Source organism: Microtus ochrogaster, unplaced genomic scaffold, assembly GCF_000317375.1.
Source record: "Microtus ochrogaster isolate Prairie Vole_2 unplaced genomic scaffold, MicOch1.0 UNK1, whole genome shotgun sequence".
Lineage (NCBI taxonomy): Eukaryota > Metazoa > Chordata > Mammalia > Rodentia > Cricetidae > Microtus > Microtus ochrogaster.
The window spans coordinates 5,694,593-5,706,303 of NW_004949099.1; the positions used below are offsets into that span (position 1 = coordinate 5,694,593).

Below are 11,711 nucleotides of genomic sequence, written 5' to 3' on the forward strand. Positions count from 1 at the left end.
AAGAAGAAGAAGAAGAAGAAGAAGAAGAAGAAGAAGAAGAAGAAGAAGAAGAAGAAGAAGAAGAAGAAGAAGAAGAAGAAGAAGCAGCAGCAGCATCATCATCTATGGTGCAGCCCTGTTGTGGTGTTCCCACTGAGCGTGCACTCTGGGGTTCACCGTAACACCTTAACATGAACAAATAAGTCAGAATCCATGAGATGGCTTCTGGGCCATCCCCAGGGGAGAGCTGCTGGACAGTGGAGTTCAGCAGGTTTCCTGATCTGCCTTCTAAGACTCTTGGGGCTGGGCTGTCAAGGTGGCTCAGCCAGTGACCCGAAGTCAACTGCCAGGACCCACATGGTGGAAGGAGTCTCCTGCAAGTTGTCCTTTGACCTCCACGTGATACCTCCACCCCAACACACAAAGAAATATAATAATAACGATGATGATGATCCCAATAAAAGAATCCTCTCCAGCCCTCTGTCTAGCCTTGCCATGTCCATAGGGGGATGGATAGCCAGGGACAGATCAGGAACCTGGGCAGTTTACAGAGCTGGTAGTGGTATGGGCTTTCTGATCTGGTCTAGTGAGTGACTTACCAATGCATACTAGCAAAAATGAACCTCTCTTTTTAAAAAGGTTGTTATATGTATGTATGGTATGTGTGTATGATATGTGTATTTATATCCGAGCAGGGTCAGAGGAGAACTTGCAGGAGTCAGCTCTCTTCTTCTACCTTGTGGGCCCGGGAGAACAAACTTAGGTTATCTGCGTTGGCAGGAAGCACCTTCACTTGCCAAGCCATCTCCCTGGCTCAAAAGGGAACTAACTTACTTTCTTTCTTTCTTTCTTTCTTTCTTTTCCCTTCCTTTCTTTTCCCTTCCCCTCCCTCCCTCCCTCCCTCCCTTCCTTCCTTCCTTCCTTCCTTCCTTCCTTCCTTCCTTCCTTCCTTCCTTCCTTCCTTCTTTCCTTCCTTCTTCCTCCCTGTGTATCTTTGGCTGTCCTAGAACTCACTCTGTAGACCAGGATGGTCTCGAACTCACAGAGATCTGCCTGCCTCTGCCCCACCCCCCAAGCTCTGGGATTAAAGGCATGCGCCACCACGTCCAACATTAAAAGGGACCTTTTTTTTTTTTTTGTGGTTTCTCGAGACAGGGTTTCTCTGTGGTTTTGGAGCCTGTCCTGGAACTAGCTCTTGTAGACCAGGCTGGTCTCGAACTCACAGAGATCCACCTGCCTCTGCCTCCCGAGTGCTGGGATTAAAGGCGTGTGCTACCACCGCCAGGCAAAAGGGACCTTTTTTGTACATCAAACCTACCTGGGCTTCCAGCAGCTCCTCACAGTGTGATTCCCTGGAACTTGGGCTGTCTGGGTTCAAGAGCACTGAAGCCAGCGGAAGGATTCAGACTGAGGAGAGGAAAGGAGGAGGAGGAGGGAGGGAGGGAGGATATGTTTGTGTCTGACTGACACACAGGGCTGCATTAGCCCTTAGGTGAGAGTGCAGGTCTGTGTGTGCCTATCCATGCTTGGGACTCAGCATTCCCATGTCAGGTCCCTGGTCCCACAGGCTCAAAGGAAGCCCCTCCATAACATATGTGTGTTGAGAGTCACCCATGGTCAGACCTGGTCACCCTGGGCCCTGACCACACCTTTTTGTTTCCTCTTTGCGACAGGTGCAGAGCCAGCCCCACAGCCTCTTCAGAGGAGCCTTTCAAGTGTAAGTAGTTTTTCAGCTTCCTTACAGGCTCAGCCCCCCCCCCCTTACTGCCACCCACTGCCAGATCCCATGGGGGAGGAGTCTCCCGTTTAAAGTGTCCTCCAGGCTCCAGAGGAAGACAAAATCCCTGAGGTGGCCCCATTACCTTGTTCTTGGCACCTCTGGGTGGAGGGTCACCTGACCTGCCTGTACTCATGCTGTGCCAGAGAGTAGATGTAGCAGATGCTGCATGGGGTATGGGAACTTGGATGAATTGATTCTGAGACCCACTTCAAGGGTGGCCTGGCTCCAGACAGGATGCTCCAGATTTTGATCCCAAACCTCTCTAATCTCTTCTGTGCGGAGGCGCACACACATATACACATGTGCGCGTGCATGCGCGTGCTGCTGGGGATGGAGGGGTGCTCATTCTGAGCCCTACCACTGAACTATAGCCCCAGCTTCACTGAAGGATCTATTAGAACAAAACTCAAAATGTTCAGCAACGTTCCGAGATCTCAGTGAGTTTCTGACGCCCTTCACACTGATGGTTCTAGTGTTATTGCTGGCCAGGGTGTTTTATCCATACCCACTGCTGTCTGTCCTATGGAGAGCCACACGAATAGTATTTTTGCTGAATCATTGGGGAGTAATTCACAAATGGGGTGCCCCTTCCCCTAGTCCTTCACATATTTCATAAGAGCTAGGCCTTCGTCTTATGTAATCACAGCCCAGTTATCAGCCCCGGACATTTAACATTGACATAGTTCTCATATCTAATCTGCTAACTGTCTTGGTACTCACTACAGCTTGCTTTTTTGTCTCTTTGGTTTTTTTCCCCTTTCTTCTAGCTCAGAGTTGTAACGGTGCCCAGAAGGAGGATTTTGATGTTGTTTTCAGACTGAGTTGATTTTAAATTCGGGACTTTGAGGTCCTTTTAATCTTGACGTGGAGGGTGTATACAGCTCTCGAGAATGTTCCAAGTTCTTGCCCTGCCATCTGCCAGCCACTCCCCTGTCCTGCCACTCTATCAATCTTGTGACCCACCTGTGGACCCTGCTCTCAAGTTGGAGAACTCCACCTTCCTGGGTAGAGCTCTCTTAATATCTAATCTCCTTCCCTCCCTGTCTCTCTCTCTCTCTCTCTCTCTCTCTCTCTCTCTCTCTCTCTCTTTTCTTCTCTTGGTTCTGAAGCGGAGCCCTTGGGTGGAAACAATGCTCTATCCTGAGCTGTACTCTCAGTTCCCAAGGAAGGTCTCTCACTGGTATAGGGCTGGGGCATGATCAGCTTGGGGACATCTGTAGAGCTCTCATGAGTCCCCTGGTAACTGCCCCTAGTGGCTGGGTCCGACTGCACTTTTTCTCACTCTCCCTGGCCCAGTGTGCTCCTGTGTTGGTCGCAAACAGCCGACTAGAGACCATAGGTTCTCTGATGTCAGATGTGCCCATCCCCAGAGGCTGAGAAGACCTTTCTGAGCAGCTGAGTGGACGGATAACCCGCTCTGCTGTGCTCAGTCTTCACTGTAATGGCCATGTGTTGGGGACAGTTATTGTCAGCGAGTACTAGACTTGCCCGGAAGTGTAACACATTACCTGGTTACAACCCCGAGGGCCATGTTACAGCCTCAAGAGTCGTAGAAAGAAGGAATTCTTGTTCTTTCTCTGAAAATGGTAGATGAACAGGTGGAATGCTTACTGAGTGCCAGGCATGGTTGCACCCCCCCAGCAAGTTGGGTGTGGACTTGAGTCGTGCCGGATACTAGGTACTGATATCTCCGTGGCACAGATTGGGAAACCTAGACTCTGGGATAAAGGAGCACCTCCCAGGTTCCCACAACTCTGAACCCATTTGCCCGACTCTGGTGCCCACTTGGTGGCACTGCCCTACTGCCCTCACCATAGGCAGGGAGTCCCCTCAGGCCCAGCCCCTTCCCCTTCCCAAGGCCTTCCTGTCCCTGGTTAATGAACAGCCAAGGATAGTGGAAGCCAAGGAGGCCCGTGCTTGCTCCGAGGCTGGAATGTGAGTTCTGTTTCTAGATAAAGAGTCTTGTGCTAGTGGCTGACCCCTTGGGGCCTGGCAGCCTCATAGGCAGAGAGCAGATGGAGGCCGGGCTGCTCCTCAGTGCCAGTCCCAGATGTAGACCAGGCTGCGGGGCACTTTGGCCCTTACGGCCCCACACCACTCCTGTGGCCCTCCTGGCTTGCTCTTTCTGGAAAGGCTCATGGCCTCCCTTCCACCCGCCACGTGGATTTGCAGGGAGCATATCATTCAGGAATGATACACACTTGAGCTCTGAGTGTAGCCCACCCTTGCACATCACGTTGGGCCTCTGGCCTTTGGGTTTCCAGCTGAGAAGGGTGAGATAATATCTTTTCAGCCTTATGGTGGGGAGCATAACGCTGAGGAGTCAGGCAGGTCCAGGCTCATTCTGGCTTCAGGACTGGGATGTGGCTCAGCGGGTCTGTATAAGGCCTGGGTCGCCTTCTCCAGAACCACAGAACAAACAACAAAGCCGCCTGCCTAGCCCCAGTCTGTGCCTGATGTGTGACCTTGAAGGGAATCACCAAATATCTCTGAGTTTCAGACTCCCCACTATAAAATGGAGAAGTTATGTCAAGCCAGGAGAACTGCGGTCCACTGCAGGTGACATGGATGGAGACATGGTGAGCCCAGGGGAGTTTTATGGGCTCAGTAGGACTAACAAAATTAGTGCTAAGCATCCCACATAGAATTATCGCATCAAAGAAGTCCCTAGAGTAGCGACACCCCCCTCAATTGAAGAGGCAAGTTCACCTTTCAGGGTGCTGCCCCCTGGGATGTCCACTTCTGGGGTGCTTGTCCTTTAGGGTGCTAGATACTCTAAGGAAGAGACTGTGAGCAGGCATACCTCCTGCTTGTCTGTGGACTCCAGTTATCCTCTGGAAAGTGCGGCCTCAGCTCCTGCTCCCTAGGGGAGTCGTCAGTGAGAAAATGGCATTTGTGTGTTTACCCTGATGATAAAAGTCATGTTTTGAACACAGAAAGTACTAAAAGAAGGGGGGAAGTCACCTTTTTCCCACCATGCAGGGGTGACCACAGTATAATGGAGTGGTGTGTGTGCGTACACACGTGTCCATAAGCTGCCAGAAGTGGAACATATCAGTCATCCTACCACACGGGAGACTGAGGCATGAAGGTCTCTGCTGTAGCCCGGAGTCTACAGCAGAGTAAGACCCTGTTTTTTTTTTTTTGTTGTTGTTGTTTTGTTTTGTTTTATTAAGATAAAAGATCTGGAGTCAGACAGTGGTGGCACACGCCTTTTAATCCCAGCACTAGGGAGCCAGAGGCAGACAGGTCTCTGTGAGCAGAGTTCCAGAACAGCCAGGGTGGCTACACAGAGAAACAGAAAAGGCAAAAGACTGGGGTCCTGCTGTGTCGTCTAGGCTGGTCTGAAACTCCTATGCCCTAGCCATCCCTCTGCCTCAGCCTTCTGAGTAGGTGGGACCACAGGTATCTGGCCAGCATTTTCCTCTGAAATTGAGACAGGGCATAGTCTCAATTGTGGGCGGGGCTAGCGAACTATTCTTTTTTGTTTTTTTTTCCCGAGACAGGGTTTCTCTGTAGCTTTGGAGCCTGTCCTGGGACTCCCTTTGTAGACCAGACTGGCCTCAAACTCACAGATCCGCCTGCCTCTGCCTCCCGAGTGCTGGGATTACAGGCGTGCGCCACCACCGCCCGGCTAGCGAACTATTCTTAAAAGAATACATGAGACCCAGTTCTGACAAGCCCCCATGAGGTACATTTTCCTTTTTCTGCCTCTGTCTTTTGGATGCTAACTAGACCCCACGGATGTTCTGAGCTCCCTCACTCTCTCTGTCAGTTCTCTCTCCCTGCCATGTGGCTGCTTGTCTTCCATTCCAATTCATCTCAAACAGCATGGCTTCCTCCCTTCTCCATTCCTGTCCTCCGAGCGGTTGCTCCGACTTCTAGCTGGCCTGTCCTGGGCATTTTCTTTAAACTCTAATGAAGCTGTCGTCTTTGAATTAAGGGGGAAAAGAAGGATAAAAAGAATACTATGATCCAGGGGTGGTGACACATGTCCGTGATCCCAGACTCGGGAGCCGGAGGCAGGAGGATAACTGAAAATTGGAAGTCAATAAGAAGTTGTTACTCTTTCTGGTAAAACAGTCTATAGTGAACAATGCCTGCTTCTATTTTGTGATAAACCATATTTATAATGTGTAATAGATCAACCCTTTTGGGAAGGGGGCTAAGTGTCTGGGATGGAACTCAGGGCCTCAGCAGGCTAGCCAAGTGTCCCAGCATGGAGCTTCCTCAGAGCCCCACTGTGGACACCCTGCCTTCAGGACTCAGTGGGGTGACGGTACCGGCTCAGCTGCAGGAGCCAGCTCTGAGTTTTTCCGTCTAATGACCTGACTGTGGTTGCACAAGGGATATCTTGATGCAGTGTAGAAGTCGTACCCTTCCCTACATGGGACGGAACCCAGGGCGCATGCGCTCCTCGAGCTCTGCCGCTCAGGCGCACTTCTATCCTGGGGTACCCATTTTAAAGATGTGCAGACCCAATTTCAAATCTCTGTTTCTCCAGAAACCATATTCTTTGCCCCTCCTGCCTGACATCCGCAACAGCTTTGGGGCACTGGGAAATGGCAGCCTCAATTTAGTGAGTCCTCCTCTGTCTGTGGGGCCCTCAAGAAGAGAGGATTCAAAACCTTCCCCCCCAACTAGCCTTCCTCATTGGGAGAAGACCTGATAAACCCAGAAACAAAACAAAAACCCATCAACAGTAGGAAGTTAAAAATAAACTCCACTCTCTGGTAACCCTGAACGCATCCCTGCCTCCTCTGACCTTTGTCAAAATGGGTATGAAGTCATGCGTTGCAGCCTTCTGAGAGGGAAAGGAAAGAAAAACCAAAACTTTTGGTACAGCGACAGGGGTATAGCAGTTGCTCAATAAACAGTAGCTGTCATTGCTACACCTTCCTGTTGCTGGTGTGATTGGGCCCTGCTGTTTTGAAGAAGTCAGCACACACAGACAGGGACAGAGCTGTCGTTTTCACAATGCCTTACTGTACTGGGCACTCCCATAGTCTGACCCATGTCACAGGTGGAAAAACTGAGGCTCCAGAAGGCAGTCTGGACAGTCTGGCTCTTGTTTCCCATACTGTAGCTGCTGTGACATGGATTTCCCCCACAAACGCCAGGTTCCACCTGCTCACCTGTTACCAGCCAGTCCTGGGTGCCTAGTCTGCAGAAGGGGCTGGTTTCAGGATCCCTGGAAGGAGAGCCTTTATGCCATCTTTATCTGTTTCCCACCCTTCACTGAGGTGCCTTGGACAGCCGCCATTTCCCACTGAAAACCTGGGGGATGGGGAGCGTCACTTGTTTCCAGACAGGCTTTTCGGGTGGGAATGACCAGATGTGAAGCTCCATTATCACTTAGGGGCTGGGTGCCCTGGTCCAAGGGACCTCCCTCTTGGTGCCAAGTGCTCTTCCTTGCGAGGAGCACTGATCCCGCCCAGGTCCCAATCCCTGCTTGAGTCTCAGCCCCAGCGTGGCACACCTCCCGATCTGATCCCACACTTACCTCATTTGGCTGACCTCCCTCTGCCTATCTTTTCCCAGGCTGACTCTCTCTGCCTCTGTCCTCATCCCTCCACTCCTTCCTGCAGTCCTACCCGTTCACCCCCAGACTCTTTTTTTTTTTTTGCTGTTCTCTAACACAAGTTGTCTTGGGATTTTCAACTGGAGCCCTTGATCGGTTCTCTTACAGGGCCTTGTCTTGTCTTTCATCTAAGGCTGGTGCTGATCAGTGGGAACAATGCCACAATTGATTGGTAATGTCTGTTAGGAGAGCAGGCTAGCAGAAGGTGGGATGTCTGTCGTTTTATAGCATTCCCTCAGTAATGAATACCTGAAGAGGGAAAGCCCAGAGGACTTCAAAAGGGCTCCATAGCCAGCAGGAAAGAGGCTCCATGGGGGTGGGAAGAAGAGGAGGGGCCTGAGGAGGGAGAGCGTGAGACCTTGTTTTTCATACCAGGCAGCCTGAGTATTCAAACTCTGGTATTATACTAGGCTTTGTGTTTTGTGCTGGGGTGTGGATAATGCAGGGATCCCTTGGGTCACTGGATAGGATTGCCAGGGAAAATACAGAGCCCTGACTGAGTCAGCGTTCACATGCACCTCTCTGTGTGCCATTCTATGGGTCCTCTGTAAGAGCAGCCAGCGCTCTTAACCACTGAGCCATCTTTCCAGCCCCAGAGTCCATTTTTAAAAGCCTGTGTCTCCTATGATGCAGCTTTTGAACTGTGGTCACAGAGCATTGCTCTTGGAGACATTCAGAGTCATCTGTCACCCTTAAAGAGGCAGAACTAGGGTGGCCTTTGTTCTTTTGAGACAGGGTTCTGCTGTACAGCTCTGGCTGGCTTGGAACTTACAGCCATCCTCCTGCCTCAGCTTCCTGGCTGCTGGGATATATTCTAGGTGTGGGCCATCACACTCAGGTGACACAGTGACCTTCTCCAGGCTGACTGATGCCTGGGTCCTATGGCGAAGGAGAAATGTCACCTCAGCTTACCTTCTCCGCTTGGACTGGATCTTGACTTTCCCTTCCCTTTGACCTTTCCAGTCTTTGAGAAAGTTTACTTTTCATCTGTTTCTTGCTTTGCTATCCTGTGGAAAGACCAGGGCTGCTAGGAGTGCTGGATGGCAGGGGAAGTTTGGGGGAAACTCTCTGATGTATATGAAAAGTGAGAATCGAAAGTCTGGTTGTCGGTCATCAAAAACTGTTGGCTTTTGCTGGTGTGAGCGTGTATGTTTGAAATCCCAGCCCCTGGGAGGATTAGGAGCTCATGGCTATCCTTAGCTACACAGCGAGGTTAAGGCTAGCCTCAGCTACATGAGACTGTCTCCAAAAACAAATGTAGTGGACTTTCCTGTGGCTTTGCCTTTGCTGTGTCCCGTGGACTCTGAGGTGGGTAGCAGACTGCTCAGTCTGGAGATTTCCAGGGCAATGGGATTCTGAAGCTGCGGTGGGTATGGGTGCCTGTGTGCATGTGCTAGACATGGAAACCATGGCTTCCCACAGCCAGGCACGCGCTCCAGCATCGAGCCTCACCTCTATAAGGAAGCTCTGGACGCATGAACTATGTCCGGAGGTCTTAAGCAACAGGTGGGCAGAAAACCAGAAGGGCATTACCCTTAGAGGAAGCGGCGTGTGTCAATGCTTGGTGTGCCCGAGAGCGAAAGCAAAGAGAAACTTTCAGGAAGCTGAGAAAAGGCGTGTCTTGGCCTGGCTTATCTTCTGGGCAGGGGAGGGGACTCTCACCTGGTGACCTCAAGGCTGGATGTTGTGTCCAGGGGTTGGTCTTGCTCTGCTTTGGGGAACCAGACTGTGGAGACCAGTGGCCATGTTCTGTGGCTGGAGCTTGCAGCTGTTAGGTAACTGTTTTGATGACGGGTGTCCAAGATGGAAAAGCACAACTGGCTCTCACCCCAACTCAGCCGCAAGAGTCACGTTGGCTGGAGGTCCTGGAAGGAACACTGTTCTCAGTCTTACCTAGTTAGATGTTCCACAGGGCTTGGGTGGGCCATAGAGAACCTCGCTGCTGATGCTCATTTGACACCCAGTGTGTTGGAGAACCAGAATATCCGGTGTTTTCCTGGTGGGTTTGTTTCTTCCTTTCACAGAGTTGAGAAGGGCCTGGTCAAAGTCAGTGCTTGTTTGAAAGGTTCATGAAATAAAAGCCGGTTGATCTTCCGGGGCAGAGGGTGTGTGATGTCTCCCAGGGTGAATCTGATCTTGTGCTGAGTCCCTTCCTCCAGCCTTGTCTTGTGTAATTCAAGATGGTCCATTTAGCAGATGATGCTACTGAGGTCCTCAGGGAGAAGCCAGGGTCCAGAGGCCACCATTCAGATGGCCAGTGACCCATTAAGTTCCAGTTAAAATCTAGGTGAGGCTGAGGAGGAGGAGGAGGCCAGTAGAATCTGGGGACCAGATTCTCAAAAGGAGGTGTCACCTGCTATGGACTTCAGAGAGCAAAGCTGCAGCAGCCAGGGGAGGGACCCCCCCCCCCTTTTTCCAGGCATCAGTCATGTGATGTCAGGAAGACGTATTAATGTAGAACTCGGCCATGGTGGGGGAGGGGTCAGAAGGAACTCCTTGACCAAATAAATAGATGAGTCAATTAAAAAGGATGAAGTTAGGGGCTATTTATAGCTGTGGCCTAAATCACAGGTATCCTTGCCCCCAAGGAGGAAAAGGAGAACTTTTTTTGGGAGGCCCAAGCTGTATCCATGACTAAGCTGATTATGCCTTGGGCTGCCGAGGGTGGGATTCTGGAGAGAGTCTGAGTGCCCGTGTGTGCAGAGAGCTCAGAGTGACAGCTCAGAGAAGGTGAGGGGTGGGGGCGCTGTAGGGGCAGGCAGTGGGTGGGGAGAGGCAGTCCCTTTACAGAAAAGGCTTAGGCAGGGGCAGCCCCTAGAGTTGGCTGTCTCCACCATTAGTCTTGGAGAGGAGCCGTTCCCTGGACTTTATCCTCTTGCTTGTGTTAACCTGGTTAAACTTAATGATTGAAAACAAGCCTTCTTTCTTAGCCGGAGGGTCAGTTCTTCGCAGTCACAGCTGGTCTTACTGACTTTCACCTGTTCTGGGTATAATTAAGTGGAAGAACACTTAGCAAGGCCTGGGTGGCATATGGGTGTCTGTTGCTGCTGTCACTACCACCTGCCACACAGCCACCATGACACGTGGCTGCATCCTGCCTGTGAAAGCAACTGTGGTTTGGAGACTTGGGTTCTTCAATTTGGGAGGGGGGGTTTAATTTACAAAGTGGCCCCTCTGCCTTTAGCCACTGTCAGTATTTTCCTGTGCCAAGTTGAAGGGGGGGTAGGACTTTGGGTTGTTAAAGGTGATAACCTGGAAATAACCTTGAGCTCAGCAGTTAAGGATTCAAGACTCAGGAGCGTGCTTCTTCCTGGCTGTGTAAACCTCGGTCAAGTGGCTTAGCCTCATGAGCTTTGGTTGGGCATCTCCAAAGTGGGGTGATGGCTCTTATTCCACTGGCAGTAAGGGTTGGATGCCGTGAGCCTGGAATGTACCGGCTGAGCATGTGGGTGTCTCTCCATGTGCCTAGGACATTGGCAGAGTGATTTTTGTCCCTGCAGGCTAAGGTGCTCTGAAGTCCCATTACCTTTGGACTAATTAGGAGATAAGTGAGCGGCAGCAATCACTGGAGGAGGATTTAAGGGAAGAAGGGGAAATATTTAGCCTGATTAAAAAAAAAAAAAAACATGGTTATTAGGTGGAATTATATAAAGCACCCAGAGCTGTGTGGCCGCATGTCAGCTGCAGTTATTATTTCAACCATAGGAAAACAGTTGGAATTAGAGGAACAAAGGGTTGCTATGACTACAGTCAATCCAGGTTCTTCTCAGTGCACCTGGGGCAGGCCCAGCTCCTGCCCTGGAACAGAAAGCAATCTGAGGCCACCAGAGAAGGTACAGGATTACTGCTGAAGAACCATGGCCACATTGCTGGGAGATGGGTGTAGGCTGGGCAGGGATGGCTTCCCTGAGGAGGTAACATTGAGGAGGGGGAGAGCCAGAAATACACTGGGGTGTGTGGTGGTATACCCCACTGTGAATTGCTAGGGCCTGCATGGTGGTAATAGGTGGCAATTTCCCCCTCCCCCATAGTGCTGAGGGTGGAAGCAGAGGCTCTGTGTATTATGTGTATACACGGGCAAAGCTCTGCCACTGAACCATACCCCAAACCCCTTATAGAGATTTTTTTAAAGTTAATTTTTATTTTATGTATATGAATGTGCCTGTATATATGTATGTATGTATGTGCACCATGTGGGTGCAGTGCTCACAATGGCCAGAAGAGGGCATTAGATCCCCTGGAACTGGAGTTACAGATGGTGGGGAGCCACCAAACTAGTTTACTGCCAGAGGAATAAGTACTCTTTACTACTAACCCATCTCTCCAGCCCCTTGGAGATTTTTTTTAAGTTATTTTCCCCTTGATGGAAAA

General features: G+C 50.7%; 1 protein-coding gene across 4 annotated transcripts in view; it reads left to right on the forward strand.

Annotated features, from left to right (window-relative positions):
* The window catches only part of Slc6a6 (solute carrier family 6 member 6), an 80,623-nt gene that overhangs the window by 13,697 nt on the left and 55,215 nt on the right, over positions 1-11,711 (forward strand). For 2 of the 4 annotated variants that reach the window (XM_026788021.1, XM_005364890.3), the window contains exon 2: positions 1,653-1,696. The exons of 1 other annotated variant lie outside the window; for it this stretch is intronic. The gene's annotated coding sequence lies outside the window, so the exon portion shown is untranslated. Of the gene's footprint in view, positions 1-1,652; positions 1,697-2,745; positions 2,765-11,711 lie in introns of those variants that run through there. One more of the 4 variants, XM_026788020.1, reaches the window with a different exon arrangement.